Genomic DNA, 15,955 nt, shown 5'->3' with positions numbered 1-15,955 from the left:
GTTCCTGTTCTTTTTCTTTAACCGGTTCATTATTGGTATCGGTTGTATTAACAGTATCCTTAATATCTTCAGTTTCATCAACAAAGAATATGACAGGTGGAGAATTTGTGTCATCCTTATTCTTGTCATTATATACTTCATCGGGTCTAATTATTTCTTCAGTGTCCAACTCTGGTGGAGCTCTGGTTTCAGTCTGATGAGGTTTATTGTGATAATCCTTCAATTGTTCATTCATTTTCTGAATATCTTTGGCAACTTGATGAGTATCATCTTCTACTATTTGAATTTTTCCTTCCAATAGTCTCAGTCTCCTTGTTCTTGAATGAAATTATCCTTTGTGTTTAGAAAGCATTTCTCAAAATTCTACATGAGACAACTCAGGAAAATATTGAACAAATTTTTTATCGATAATCTTTTGTTCTTGATCAATGATCTGCTTCCAATTATTTTCAAGAATTAAATATAAAGAATCAGAAATGTCCTTTTGAATTTCATGTGGTAACCAGTTATATTGACATAGGTAATCGATTACCTCTTGTACCACTTCTTGTTTCTGAACCTCATCAAAAGAATCAAAATAATCCTTTACAATATCAAATTGCTTTCTTTTTAATGTTTTCAGAGTCCTCTCAAAATGACTCATTGGTTTGAAAGATGCAATATCAATAGGAGTATTTTATTTGGGGATTTCCCCTACGGGTTTAAATTTCTTACCAGTTACCTTTAGCTTCTTTGTTTCTTCCTCAGATTCAGTTTCCTTAGGTTCTTCTTGTAAGATGAGATGTATGCCTCTTTTCCTAGTGGTAGTTTGCTTCTTTGCATACACCTTAGGTTCTGGTTCCTTCTTGGATTGAACACTCCTTGTTATTCTTGTACCAGTTGACACAGAAGCTACTTGATCTTATTCCTTCTTTTTCTCCTTCTCATTTATGGGCTGTGCAATTCTTTCTTGATAAGTACCCAGTCTCTTCTTCTTGGTATCCTTAGGTGACACCAAGAGGTTGTTGGCATAACCGATTAGTAAGTCATAACTTACTTCATAGCTCATTTGCTCCATCTCTTCTTCTCTCAGTTCAACAGCCTCCATTAGGTAGAAATCGGTGGTCACTGTGAAACAAATGCCATTCTCAAAATGTTTGACCACTTCATCTGATAACCTCTATCTCATACTCATTTTCTTCTAAAATTCATTAAAGTACCTATTCATAGAAATTGGAAATGTGTTCTTAACAACCTTTATACTATTCTTAATCTGGGCTGAAACAGGTGTATCTTTTGACCATTGTATATCTCCAATACCAGGAATAAAGTTCTGAAAATAGAAAAACAAACCGATCAAAAGTTGCCCATACTTGAACTTCTGATTGTTGTCCTTCTTGATTGATTCTAGATTCAACATTAATTGACTCTGCATTGCCTCACACAGATCATAATGTGCATTTTCCTTCATCATCTAGTAGGTAGCATGTACGACAGCAGATGGCACACTGTTCATTTGGTTGGAATGAAATATCTTGTAACCGATAACCATTGTAGCAAATTTGACTCCATCTTCAATGTTATTGACAGATATAGCATGATCATCACCAGTGGTCTTTGTCAGTTCAATAACAGTCTCCTTCGAGATTTTCCTCAACTTGGGTACTTCACCAGTTTGGCAGAAACCGGTCACTGCATGAATAGTCTCCTTGGTTATAGTATGTGACCTATCAAGATACATGTTTCCTCCATGTATGCGGCTGGGGATGATCCTGACGTGCTCTTCCTCAAAATCCTCTAGAAAATAAACTGCATTGTGAAAACCTTTTTCATAAACCCTAATGTATTTGAGTTTAATCTTCCCATTCTTGTCGCACAAAGATTTCAATTGGGAATAGATTTCCAATGAGCCTAGATCCTTAATTTTGCAATTTATATAACTGGACAGATCACCTTTAATCAAAACTCCTTGGGGTACCTGTGATAATGCATTGTACAATTCTATCTTGTCTGACCCCATTGACTTAATGGCTTCGGCAATGATAAAAAGACTTTTTGATGGTGTAGATGATGATGCCATTCTAAATAACTTTGATTCAAAAGATGAGATTGACCAAATTACCTTGTTTCCTTCGTGTTGCTAGGGTTTCCGATTGCTCTCTCGCTTGCACACTCAATTCACTTTTCTTTGCCTCAAATCCAATCTAACTTCTCAGTCCGTAGTTCAAAATCCATTCACAATCTGTTGGGAATGCTCTGTTTCGCTTTGCAAGTGCTCACAAAATTCTCTTTGAATGCAAATAAGGTAAAAATAACTTAGCGAAACTACTTTTTATTAACTTTACCCACTCCATTTATTTCTCTACCGATAGGTTGAAAAACCCTAATTGCCACTTAACATATTTGCCTTTAACGGTAGGTATATCAACCGGTTGTCCTTAGAAAATCGATTGATAGCAATATCAAAATTCTTGTATTTCAACTCAAAATGCAAAATTTACTCGCTATACTTTCTTCAAGGGGTCCGAAAATGGATTTACCCATATGCTCCCCCGAAGCTTGTTGAGAAGCTCAGTTTGTCGATGTAGGATTCTCCACACTAGGTGAAGTATTAGCATCCTCTGATGCTTTGTCATCACTTTTATTCTTCCAGATCCTATTCATCTCGGCTCTGGTTTCTTCAACATCAACCTTTTGCTTTCCTTTCCAGTCTGCATAGTGATTTACCAGTTGGTTCTTCTTTGTTCTACAAAACTTAGCAATGTGTCCCAATTTATGAAAATGATAGCAGGCCATTCTAGATGCTCTCCAAGGTTCTTCATTGCCCCTTCATGTTCTTCTTCTCCAGTTCATAGCCACATGTCCAAAGTTGTTGCAAAATTGAACAAGTCACATTGACTCTCTTTTCCATCTAATAAGGACTAGATTGGTTAACATAGGGTCTTTGCCAATTTGTGTTTCTTCGGTCAGTGATATTCCTTCTCCAATCACCAATAGTTTTTGGATTCATGTGAGGTGAAAGATTGTTTGCTCCATATCTGCATTCAACTAATCTATGCCAATACATGTTGCATGTATAAGATTAACCTTCAAATCTTCTAGGCACATACCTAGTATTAGGTCTATAACCAATATTAGCATTAGATCTGCTTCTACAAACATTAGCAGTATGTCCTGGTTTATGATAGTTAAAGCAAACAGGTTTGTAAGCTTTCTTGTTGGTAGACTTCTAAGCCTTAGGAGCAGTTTTACCTTCATGCATGTTGCTCTTGGTACCAGAAGGTTCACCCTTCTTAGATGTATTGTATCCTAACCCAGATGTATCACCTTTCATCCTTTGAGATTGGATCTATTCATCCAACATAGAGGAACTTTTGTTGGATTTATTAAGCTTCTCATTGGCCTCAACAAGTTCCTTTGTAAGATCTTCATTTTGCTTCATAAGAGTCTCTCTAAGAGACATTGCCATTTCAAGGTCTGACTATAATGCTTATTTTTCTTCCTTCTCCTCATGCCAGTGTTCATACAAATTTGCAATCTCCTACTTGATCTTCAAGATCTCATGATCTTTCTCTTTGATATAGTCTTCAGCTGCCCTCCTAGCTTCAAGTTCTTGACTCATATGGATTGTAAGGGATTCAAGTTCTCTCCTTAGGTTAAGTTTCTCCACTTCTTCAACCAGTGCATCAATGTTCACCTCATCTGAAGAGCTACTGTTAGAGATCTCCAATAATTGCTCAGTCAATTCTTTCCTTTTTGCTTGTGAATCCTTGTATTTCCCTCTTAGGGTTTCTAGCTCATCCTTAGTTTCAACAAGTTATCTAGCCATCTCTCTATAGGTTATCCCATCACCCATTTTTGCCTTAGGATTAGAGATCCCTTCCAAGTGGTTAAGCCTTAAGGAAGTTAGAATTTGATACCAATTGATAAACTTATAAAGCACTGAGTGGGGGGGGGGGGGGGGGGGGTGAATCAGTGCAAGCAAAAAAAGTAACACTTTAATTGTAGACCAGTAAAAACATTTAACCAATTTGCCAATGACTTTTCATGTAATCCAAAGTGTTATAAAAGCATGTTCACTACAAGCAAAATATTCACCATAACACAAGTATTTATACATGGAAAACCCAACTAGGAAAAACCATGGTGAGATGGAACTCATAAGTTAACTATCTATAGAAATAGATAACTGACCGGTTAAGGTCTGATGGACTTGAAAAGCACTGAGAGGGGGGGGGGGGGGGGGGGGTGGGGTTAATTAGTGACACTAAAAATAAAACTACTTCAAACACTAATCGGTAGATGAACTTAACAAAGTTTTTAAACACAATATGCATGCAATCCAAAATGATATAACAACATCCACAAAAACTAAAGCATCCACCATAACACAAGTGTTTGTACGTGGAAAACTCAAGTAGGTAAAAACTACGGTGAGATGGAACTTACAGGTTAACTATCGGCAGTAATGGATAACTGACCAGTTAAGGTCTACAAAGTGCTCTGCTAGGAGCGAATCTTGTTAGAGATTCCAAAGCTTGATTAGAAGCTTATACCCTATTAAAGGTAGTACCCTATTAGGAGTAACCTCGGTGGAGGATTTCATATTCCAAACTAATGGATCACCCTGTTAAAGGATTTATACATTGAATCTTGTTAGAGCTTACCCGATTAGGGGATTTGATTATGTTGTATTGGTTAGAAAACAACAAGAATGGTTTGATTTGTTCTGAGTAGCATAATACTTCCTTAATCAGATCCTTCTGAACATATTCAACATTTCTCTCCTTCATACTCTTCAACTTAACTCTTTTTCCTTTCACACATAACACTTTTCACTAGATTTTGACTTTTCAGACTCTGAGGATGAGTCTTTTGATGATAAATTCATAAAAAGAAAGAAGAGAAAGGGTATGGGTAAGCAAACCCAAAGGACCAAGAAGGCCCGTAAGGGGATAAACAAGGTGAAAAGGAAGATTATTATTTCTTCTGATGAGGATATTGAGGTAAACATATCGGTTGACAGAGTAAACAATTGAAGTTACACCGGTGGTCAATATAATCATATGTGTGTGTGAGAGTGTTTCATCAATGACAACAAATGATGAATACATTACAATCATCATCAAGCCAACAATCTCCCCCTCTGGCATTGATGACAACACTTAGAAAATTTTACAGTAATACCGCTAAGTGTGCATACACAACAAATTTACAGATATACTCATGCTCCCCCTTAATGCATAAATTATGCAAAATCTTAAAAAACACACATACATATTTATACTCCCCCTTTGACAAAAATGCCAAATTGAAAAAGAAAAAGAAAAAAAAAGAAAAAAAATAAAATATGTGTGTGTGTGTGTGTGTGTGTGTGTGTGTGTGTGTGTGTGTGTGTGTGTGTGTGTGTGTGTGTGTGTGTGTGTGTGTGTGTGTGTGTGTGTGTGTGTGTGTGTGTGTGTAGATAGATAGATAGAAAATTTGTATCAAAGTGTTCAACATATACAACAATAACTTAGAAGTTCATGCATTAGCTAATCGCATAAAAATAACATTGTATCTCTTCTTCATCTGTGACAAAGCATTTTCCCATGATTCCAATATGTTCTCAGTATACTCAAATGTAGATAGCAGTTGTGAGTGAAATTCCTCCATTGAGTCCAGTGTGCAGGTTTCAGGCGTTGCAAGAATAGCTTATGCATTGGAGTGGGCTCTTTGAAGTATGTCTACCTGTGAGGTGAGCTGACTTTTGAGTTCTTTAAGAGATTGGAGTATCTTTTCCTTCTCACTATCATAGATATCCAGTCTGTTATGCAAATCATCTACAAATTTGCTAAAGGCATGTATGGAGTCCTGGAGTGGGACATATGCCTTGCATATCCTTCCAATTTCTTGCTCTGTTTCAATTTGACTTTTTTAAATGTTAGAATAAAAGAAAGGAACATTGGAGGTAGAAGAAAGATACTTTCCTCCTGTTTCAATAGCTTTACTCAATAGATTTTTATTGTGAGATAGAGCCATTTTGCCACTATCAATATCCTTTGCCAATTTTTCTCCATTTTTCTTCTTGCGACTCTTTTCAGCATATAGTTGAGTAGCATCTTCTAATGACTTTATTTGATCAGATGCATCTACAACTAACTGACCAAGTTTGCTAATGGGTGTAGATAGATGTGTTGTAGATGTTTCTAGTAGCAAACCAGATAAAATATCTACTACAGAGTGAATTGTTTCATCTCAACCTTTTGCTCTTTCAATCTCTTCTTATGTGCTCTAGATTGCATGACATTTGCAATCTTCATCATTTCTGATGCACTCAAATTGTTCATATCGATAGGTCCTGAGATACTTAGAGAATTATCATCATCTTCTTCAAGTTGTTTCTGCTTTGTCGGTTCAGGGGATACAACCTTAATGATTGCTTTCTCTGTATTCTTCCATGTTTCCTTTTTAGAGGACTGTGTGACAACATTTTTAGTAGGCTCCTTCTAAATAGCTTGAATGACCGGTGGAGATTGGGGTTCCTCCAGTTGTTCTATTGCTGGTGGATTGTCCAATTTTAGTTGAGTTGTCAGTTGTTCAACTAAGGTAACCTGTACATCAACATTTGCAGGAGACTCCATATCTGGTGCAGTGTTATCTCTAGATAGGTCAACTGTGTCCTGAACATCATCAAAAACATGAATAATGGAGATCCTTTTTTTTTGAGAGGATAGACCTCATCAGGTTGAATAATCTCCTCTTCATCCATTTCCGAACTATTAACATCATCAACAACATTATCCTCATTCGTAGAGGATTGGATGAGTTCTTCCATCCTTCTGATTTCATAGGCTATTTGATGAGTCTCGGTTTCAACAATTGTCTTCTTTCCACTGAGTAACTTCAGTCTTCTTACTTTGAATGTAAATTGAGATTTATATCGAGCATATCGAGCAACTAAGGCACTAATATCATCTTTAGAAAATTCAGAGAAATATTGTACAAATACCTCATCGATGATTTCTTTTTCCATTTTAATAACTTCCTCCCATTTATTCAAAAGAATAGTGTACAAAGAATTTGAGATATCCTAGTTCATGTGGATATCTACTGTAATGACACAAATGAGTGATTACCTATTGAATCACTTGGTCTTTCTCATTCTCAGTGAAGGAATCAAAATTCTCTTTTACATTGTCAAACCTATTCCTCCTTAGTGTCTTCATTATTCTTTCAAAATGGGTTTCTGGTTTAAAGGATGCTATATCAATAGGCACAGTTGCCTTTGGCACTTCCTTAACCTTCTTGGATTTTCTACCAGTTGCTTTTGCCTTCTTTGGTTCTTCATCAGAATCTGTTCCCTCAGACTCTGGTTGCAAAATTAATTTTCTACCTCTCTTCTTTATCTCGTTCTTAGTATATACTTTGGGCTCTGGTTCCTTTTTGGTTAGGACACTCCGAGTAACCCTAGTACTCTTTTTTGTTGGAGATGCTTCATCAGATTTTTTATTCTTTCCTTTTGCACTTTTAACAGGTGCAGTACTGGTTTGTGCAGGTTCATCTTGGACTGCCACAATGTCCAATTTTGCCTTCTTTTTGTCTTTAGGTGATACTAATAGAGTATTAGTTTACCTCATAGCTCATGTCATCCATTTATTCCTCTCTTGGCTCAATTGCTTGCATTAGGCAAAAATCAGTGGTAATGGTGAAGATTATATCCTTTTCAAAGTTCTTTACCACTTCTTCTAGTAGTCGCATTCTCATACTCATTTTCTTTTGGAACTCATTAAAATATTTGTTCATGGCAGCAGGGAAAGTATTCTTTACAACCTTGATGTTGTTCTTAATTTGTGTCGAGACCGGTGAGTCCTTTGACCACTCAATGTCTCCAATTCCTGGTAGAAAGTTTTGAAAATAGAAGAATAATCACACCAATAGTTGACCATACTTGAATTTCTGACTGTTATCCTTTTTAACTGATTGCAAATTCTGAAATAATTGCCTTCTGATGGCTTCACAGAGATCATAATTTGCATTATCAACAATCATTCTATGAGCAGTATGAATTGCTGCAGATGGAACACTATTAAGTCTACTAGAGTAAAATACTTGGTAGCCTATTACCATTGCTGCTAGTTTCACTGCAGGGTCTCTGATATTGTTGATAGAAAAGGCACGCTTATTAGAAGTAGAACCGGTTAAAGAGAATACCGTATCTTTTGAAATTCTTTTGAGAACGGGTACTTCACCAGTTGAGAAATAACCAGTTACAGCCTGAATGGCTTCCTTAGTTATTGTGTGAGTTCTCTCTAAATACATATTCTCTCCATGAACTCGACTCAAAATTATTCTGATATGCTCATCCTCGAAATCTTCAAGAAAGTAAGTGGGATTGTGGAAACCCTTTTCGAAAACCCTAGCATACTTTGTTTCAATCTTTTCGTTCTTATCACAAAGTGATTTCAACTATGTATAAATGTATAGAGATCCTAAATCTTCTATCTTGTAGTCAATGTAACTAGACAAATCACCTTTGATCACAACTCCACTCGGAACTTGTGACAATGCATTATAAGACACAATTTGTTCTACCTCTATAGCTTCCATAGGCTCAGAAGTAATCATTAACCTCTCTACAGACTTTGAAGTTGATTTCATTCCAGATGAACAAGATTTTAAGTAGTATGTTCAAAGAAATACCTTGTTTCACGCATGTTGCCCTGTTTACCGGTTGAAATGCCCAAGTGTACACTAGTTCGACCTGCAACTACCTTCAATTCAGCTAAATTTCACAAATCATGAAATAATTTGGCAATTTAAAACAATCTTTCTCAGCTCTAGAAGCGCTTCAAATTTCTTTCTTGAATGTGTTCGGGTAAAAATGACAAAGTAAAACTCACTTTTATCCTTTTTACCTACTGCATTAAATGCTCGCCCGTTTAGAGTTACAAACCCTAATTTCACCGCTCAAGGGGAAAACCGGTTGATAACATATTGAAAAAAAGTCATCAAAATTTCATGTTTCCAAAATTATTTTCCCGCTCATTTTTCTCAAGGGGTCCAGAGGTATTTTAACCATTAAGCTCCCCTTAGCCATATTAAAAAGGCTTAAGTCACCGGTGTAGGGTTCTCTTCACTGAGTGGAGGAATAGTTTCTTCTCTAGGTGAGTCATTACTTTTCTTCTTCCAAATTCGATTCATTTCCTCTCTGGTTTCTTCAACATTGACTTTTTGCTTTCTTTTCTTGTCCTTATAAGAGTTGACCGGTTTGCTATTTCTCAATCTACAAAATTTTGCTAAGTGCCCCAGTTTGTTATAGTGATAACAGACCATACCAGATAATCTCCAAGGTCCTGCATTTCCTCTTCATGTTCTTCTTCTGTAGTTCATAGCCACATGACCAAAGTTATTACTGTATATGGTGAAAATGGATAACAATAATAACAAAATTGAAAGGCTAAATGAATTCAACCACCAAACCCTAGCCTAACAACAACAAAGATCCACCATAACATATGAAGATTACCTAAGACAATGCAAATCAAATGAAATCACAAAGCTTATACCATCACATGTCCAATGGGGTTTTGATCTCCATTCTTCCTATCTCCATTGATCTTGCTTGATATATTTGCTCTCAGATTTTATGTGCACGAGAGCTCAACAAAGAACAGAATGTGGTTGCAAGTAGGATCGTAGTGTAGTCAATTGCATAAAAGATCATTAGGTCATTAGAATGATTGATTAGGGTTTGATAATGAAGGAAGTATCCTCTTATATAGAAGACACTATATGAAATGGAGGGATAAGATTGAGAGGTGTAAAAGGAGGTCGGCTATGATTAGAGGGTAGGTAGAAGAAATAATAAAATAATGAAATGAGGTAGGTAGTGTAGGAATTAAGAGATGAATGACATGTGTCATGGGTAGAAAAAGCTAATGAATTAATTAAATAAATAAAGACTTATTTAATTTATAGAAGAAGTGGGATCAATTAAATAAATAAAATATTTATTTAATTTAGGAAAAGGATAATTTAAATAAATAACTGTATTTATTTAAATGAGAAATAAGGCTAGAAGAGGATAAATGAATCAATTAAATAAATAAAGATTTATTTAATTAATAGAAGAATTAAGCTTAGATAATTAAATAGATAAAAAATTTATTTAATTAGACATAACAATTTTAGGTGTCTACATTTTGCCCCTCTTTGAGACAATGCGGCTTGTCGCGTTGTTTCAAAGAAGATAAGATGAACTGATACAGAGTTGCGCCAAGATGGGAATGATATGCCCCCTCGAGAGATTGGATGAAAATGTCTGGAAAGATTGCAGACAATCTCTCGATAAGAAAGACAAGATAGAATGGATTGACCAGATAAAGTGACAAAGTCACGGGATAAAGCAGACTGACTCGGGAAACAAGGGCGAGGACTAGGGTAGTCTATAAGATAGACCATGAGCAAAAGACATCCTCATTGTCATCCACACATCCACAAGAGTAGAGTGTAGAGCGAAAATAGAGCAGCAACAGTCAGCAGCGATGGCCTTCGTTCATAGATTCGATCGCGTTTGCCGATTCTAGAGGCCAGTAGAGGCAGGAGAGCCAGTAAGTACCACCAAACCTCCTCGTACTTTGACGCATTTAATTTTGTCATTAATGCATGATAGGTAGAGCAATAAATATGCTCAGAAATAGGGTTCAAAAATGTCAAAAAATGGTTAGGCGCGTCTGCGTTGGTGCCAGGCGCGTCTGGGTTTGTTCCAGGCGCATCTGTGTCTGGAACCGCATCTATGTCGAATGCGGGCACGTCTGTGCAGTGCAGGGGCGTCTGTGCCAAGAAGGCACGTCTGTGTTGCCCAGGCGCGTCTTTGCAGAGCATAGGCACGTCTGTGTCTTTCAGGCATGTCTGTGCAGTCTTTAAGCACGTTTGTGTCAGGAAAGCGTGTTTATGTCCAAAAAAATGCAAATTTTCATCTTCCAGGTCAAATCGGCAGTTTTGTGATGAACATACGCTGTCGATTAGATAAGCTGTTGAGAGGATACACTCAAGCAGGTCCTCTAGGGAAGACTAGGATAGATCAAGGCACTTTGTGATGAACAGTGAGTACCAAGATAGAGTACTTTGTGATGAACAGGGAGTACCAAAATATGAGCAGCACTTTGTGATGAACAGGGAGTGCAAATGTGAGCAGCACTTTGTGATGAACAGGGAGTGCAAATGTGAGCAGCACTTTGTGATGAACAGGGAGTGTCAAACACGTAGTACTTTGTGATGAACAGGGAGTACTACTAGGATAGAAGCAACACTTTGTGATGAATAGTGAGTGTCACTAGGATAGATAGCCATATGCATTTAGATAAAAAGTAGCATTTTGTGATAAACAGTGAATGCCACTATGACTGACATGATTGAGTTGCTTGACTGTAGGAGTATTTGTCGATGCTGGAGTCACGGGAGAGATTCCCATTGACTCAGAGGTTGCGACCTGAGCGACAGCCGAGGACCGAGCTGCGATTGAGGCTATGGGATTGAGACATATTCTGTACGTGCCTGAGTTTTGAGCGAACATGGGATTGCTGACTGCACTGGCGGAAAGGTGGCACTCCGAGACATGTACTTTTCATTTGTCGATGGGGGAGATGACAGTCACCTTGGAGGATGTATACAGGATTCTGCGGATACCGATCGATGGGGAGTTAGAACCCTATGATCGAGACGAAGACAAGGATGCACTGAGATGAGTGTTCTAGGATTCGGGACTGGAGATGAGGGTGGGACATGTGGCATGGGATACCATGACATGGACAAGATTAGCACTACCAACAGTGTTGACAGGAGTTATCAGTGGGTTCCTCTGTTCGGATAGGGCGACACGAGGGGTGGCTGCAGGGGACACAGGGGCCAAGAGAGATGATCTTGGGGTGGGTCCTTCTAGGGCTCAAACTCCATCGAGGCCAACCGACTCTGAGGAAGGGAATTCATCATAGCCGTAGAGGGCTCCCTATGTATCAGTATTGTACCATTTTGTATGACGATGTAGACACCTGCGGATGATTGTAGCCATATGATTTTGACATCATTGTATCATGACACTTTATATATATATATGAGATGATTCATCTTTGCGGAAGCTATATGCATGTGTACCTATATGATGTATGTTTCTATGTGATGCTTATGATATGGATGCAAATATGTATATGATGCAATGCAATATATTTTTTTGTTCTTTTATGTTTAATATGTGTATGCATGATGCAAATGTGAATGTATGTGATGCAGATGAATATAATAATACAAATGTAAATTGTGCTAACAGGTGTTGTGTGCAGGATGTGATGCAGTTGTGATATCTATATGTATGTATGAAATGCTTATATGTGGTAATGCAGGTCCAAACTACATGAAATGCAAATGTTTTTGGTGTGTCATTATACTTAGTCATGTGATAGCAGGCTACACGGACTCAAGAAGGACGATGGAAGTCAATCAAGAAAGGGGGATGAAAGATAGAAGATATGAACGTGAAAGAGCTTCTTGTGCGTTATCATCATTGAGCTTTATTATGGCAAAATAGGTTATGACAATCGAGGCATATGTTTGACCCAGAAAGTCATTGTACCTGTTTGCATGGAGATAAGACAGTCACAAACAAGGAATGCCCCAGTTCATACTAGACTCATAGTGTCCTCATATCCTTGGACAAGTCATAGCATTACTAAGAGACAATCCAGAGATAGCAAACAAAAATAGGTGACGATACCCCATCCTCACCTTTCTAGTCAAGGACATCCTGGAGATAGAATCTCTAGTCAGAGACATCCTAGAAAAGCTAAAAGACATGTCACCAAAAGATAAAATCAAAAGAAAACCAAGACTCGACACCAACATCCACTTTAGTCCTCAAGTTTAGTGTCTCTTGTCACTTGTATAAGTCTTATTTGATTGTGGTCACAATGTTTACTTTCACAAAAAGGATAGATAGCACTGAACCATGTGTTGTCTGAGTCTGTTGAAAGATTTGATTTTGTTGAAGCCCATTGTTGCTGCTGTGTCTCATCTAAAACTGACTGAATCCATGAAACTGGTACTTTATTGCGGAGAAGATGAAACTTTATTGCGGATCTGTGATGCCAATGTTGCTTTTATTGTGGATTGTGCGCGGATAGACTGAAGGAAGCTGGAAGAAACTGTACTCCTTGAAACATGTGATGTTCTCAGTTCCACACCCATCACTAGACATAGGATTTGTCGTAGCCATAGATAGGATCTGATTTATTATGGATGGAAAGGGAGGTTTATTATGAATGGCTAACCAATCTTGGGTAGATCAATAACAAGCCATGATGGGAATGGGTAAGTTTATTATGAACGAATAGGTTGTGAGTGTGTGCAAAGTGAAAGGATGAAAGTGAATCCTGAAGGAGGAAGGAGCAATGTCTCTACACATGGCGCTGGTGACCCAGTTTTCACCATGGTACTTGCCCAGGGCGCCACCAAAGTGGTTTTCACCGTTGGACGAAATTATTTCTCTTTACTTTTTTCGATTTTTCAATGTTTTTTGTGTCACAAGGCGCCTGTTTGCCAGGTTTTCACCAAGTAATGATTTTTTTTTGTTTTATAATTTTTTTGTATTTTGAAATTTTTTGATTTTTTTGTATTTTTGAATTTTTTGATTTTTTTGTATTTTTGAATTAGGATATTCCAAAGAGCTATGTGTAGAACCTGCGAAGGTGCATGTTGTTGATAGGATCCTCCAAAGGTTCACCTTCTGTAGTTGAGAGCTAATATGCCCCAGATCCATATGCCGCTGTGATGATGTAGGGACCAAGCCAGTTTGGTTCGAACTTTCCCTTCTTCTCTCTGTCTTGCTGATTTTTGGGGTTTTCTCTGAGAACCAAATCACCTACCTCAAATGTGCAAGGCTTGACCTTGTGATTGTAACTGTAATTTTCCTTGACTGAATTATGTGTAGCTCGAGTGACTGTCTTCCTTGATAAAGGAACTGAGATAGAATTACTAGTGTGTGGACTACACAAGCCCATATGCGTGTCACCTGAAGAAGTTTGGGCATCCCTGATAACAAAGTCCTTCAAGGAAGCTCCATTAAAGGTCCGTGATGTATCACCAGAAGGGAAAGGATGTGTGGAACAAGTGGATGAGTGATGAAGGCTTATGATTGCGAAAAGAAGTGAAAGTAGGATAGCATGACGGAGACTTAGGATCAACAAGTAATCTTTTTGACTTGCAATTGTAGAATTTTTGCCCCCAGTTATTTTGATATTAGGGGAGATCAACTCTTGTTCTTTTTTCTTGATAGGATTTTTGTCCTTGACCTTGATTTTTGCAGAGTCCAATAGCTTTTGATTTTGATTTGGACTAAAGGACTTTTCTTTATTATTGACTTTTAGATTTTTCTTTTCAAAGCTTGATTTGTGATCCCCAATGAGTAAGGGCTTTTGTAATTGTTGTTGATCCAAGTCTAGGAGAGGAGTGGAAATGGAACGAGTGGATGATATGGTAAGGCTATGTGAGCTCTCAAGTGGGTTGGCGATACGCTCATTAGATTCTTTGCTGGAACCACTCTTAGGACTATGGATATCAAGAGATGCTTGCATCGCTAGAGGAGATTTGCATTCAGACTTAGTAGCCACAACACTAGGTGGTCCACACCCAATTCGTTGCAAATTGTTTATGGATTGTTCATGTTGACTGAATACCTTAGGAGACAATGGGAGTTGATCAACATGAAAGATATACTCACCACATCCCATGTCTTTAATCTTGAATTTTTCTTTTATCTCTGATTGTTTGGATGTAGAAGCTTTCAATGATTCTGGATCCACATATGCTGATGAAGGAATAGATTCTCTATTAACTGGAATTGTTATTTCTGATTTAGGTCGCAGATTATTGCAATATATGAATGGATTTGGGTCAACTTTGACAATCACTTCAACTCCATTATGTGGAAACTTGATACATTGATGATATGTAGATGGCACTATGCTCATCTCATGAATCCATGGACGACCCAAGAGTATGTTGTATGTGAGATCAAGGTCTAGGACTTGACAAACCACATCCTTAGTAATTGGCCCAACTCTGAGAGGCAAGGTGACTGTGCCTTTGGATGAACGCTCTTCATCATCATATGCCTTGATAGTAATTTTGTTTGTAGAATTCACAACTTTATCAGAATATCCCAATTGTTTAATAGTGTTCAATGTACAAATGTTTAGACCAGCTCCTCCATCTATCAAGACTCGTTTGATTCGATGTTTGTGTATGAAGGCTTCAATGTGTAAAGGTGCATTATGTGGCTGGCTCACGGAGGCGTCGTCGACTTCTATGAAGGCAAGGGAATGTGGAATGGAAAGGTATCCCACCATGGCTTGAAACTGGTCCACGTTCAAATTAGTAGGAACGGCGGTGTCTCTTGAGATTTTGTCAAGAATAGCTTTATGTGCGGGGGATATGCCTAAGAGCTCAAGGATGGAGATGAGCGCGGGTGTCTTCCCTAACTATTCTACAAGGTCATACTCAAGTTTGGATGATGAAGAAGCGGTGTTTTTAGTCGAAGCACCTGGCAAAGTAATTTTACCTTGACGGGTTGTAACATGACATTCAGAAGTAGGTTCGGAAGAAGATCCAACACCTTTTAGGACAATATTGGGTCTTTGAGTAGAATTCTCAGGGTTTTTGTCCTTGATGATAATAGTAGAGACATAATTGTCCATCGAGATGTGATTGATGGTTGAATCATAGTTGTAAGGTGCTCTAGTGTAATTGGTTTGATCATTTGTGGCTTTAGCTTTTCCCTTGTCATGTTTTGGGAACGATTCCTTAAATATATCGTGTTCTTGATTGGATGAGTGTCCCTCAATCTCAATGTCACCTCTATCAATGAAATCTTGTATGATGTTCTTCAGTCGATGACAATTTCCTGTCTTATGACCCTTGCTCTTATGAAATTCACAATACTAAT

The sequence above is a fragment of the Cryptomeria japonica genome, chromosome 3 (genome assembly GCF_030272615.1).
Source record: "Cryptomeria japonica chromosome 3, Sugi_1.0, whole genome shotgun sequence".
Lineage (NCBI taxonomy): Eukaryota > Viridiplantae > Streptophyta > Pinopsida > Cupressales > Cupressaceae > Cryptomeria > Cryptomeria japonica.
Note: the sequence above shows the minus strand (reverse complement) of the source record.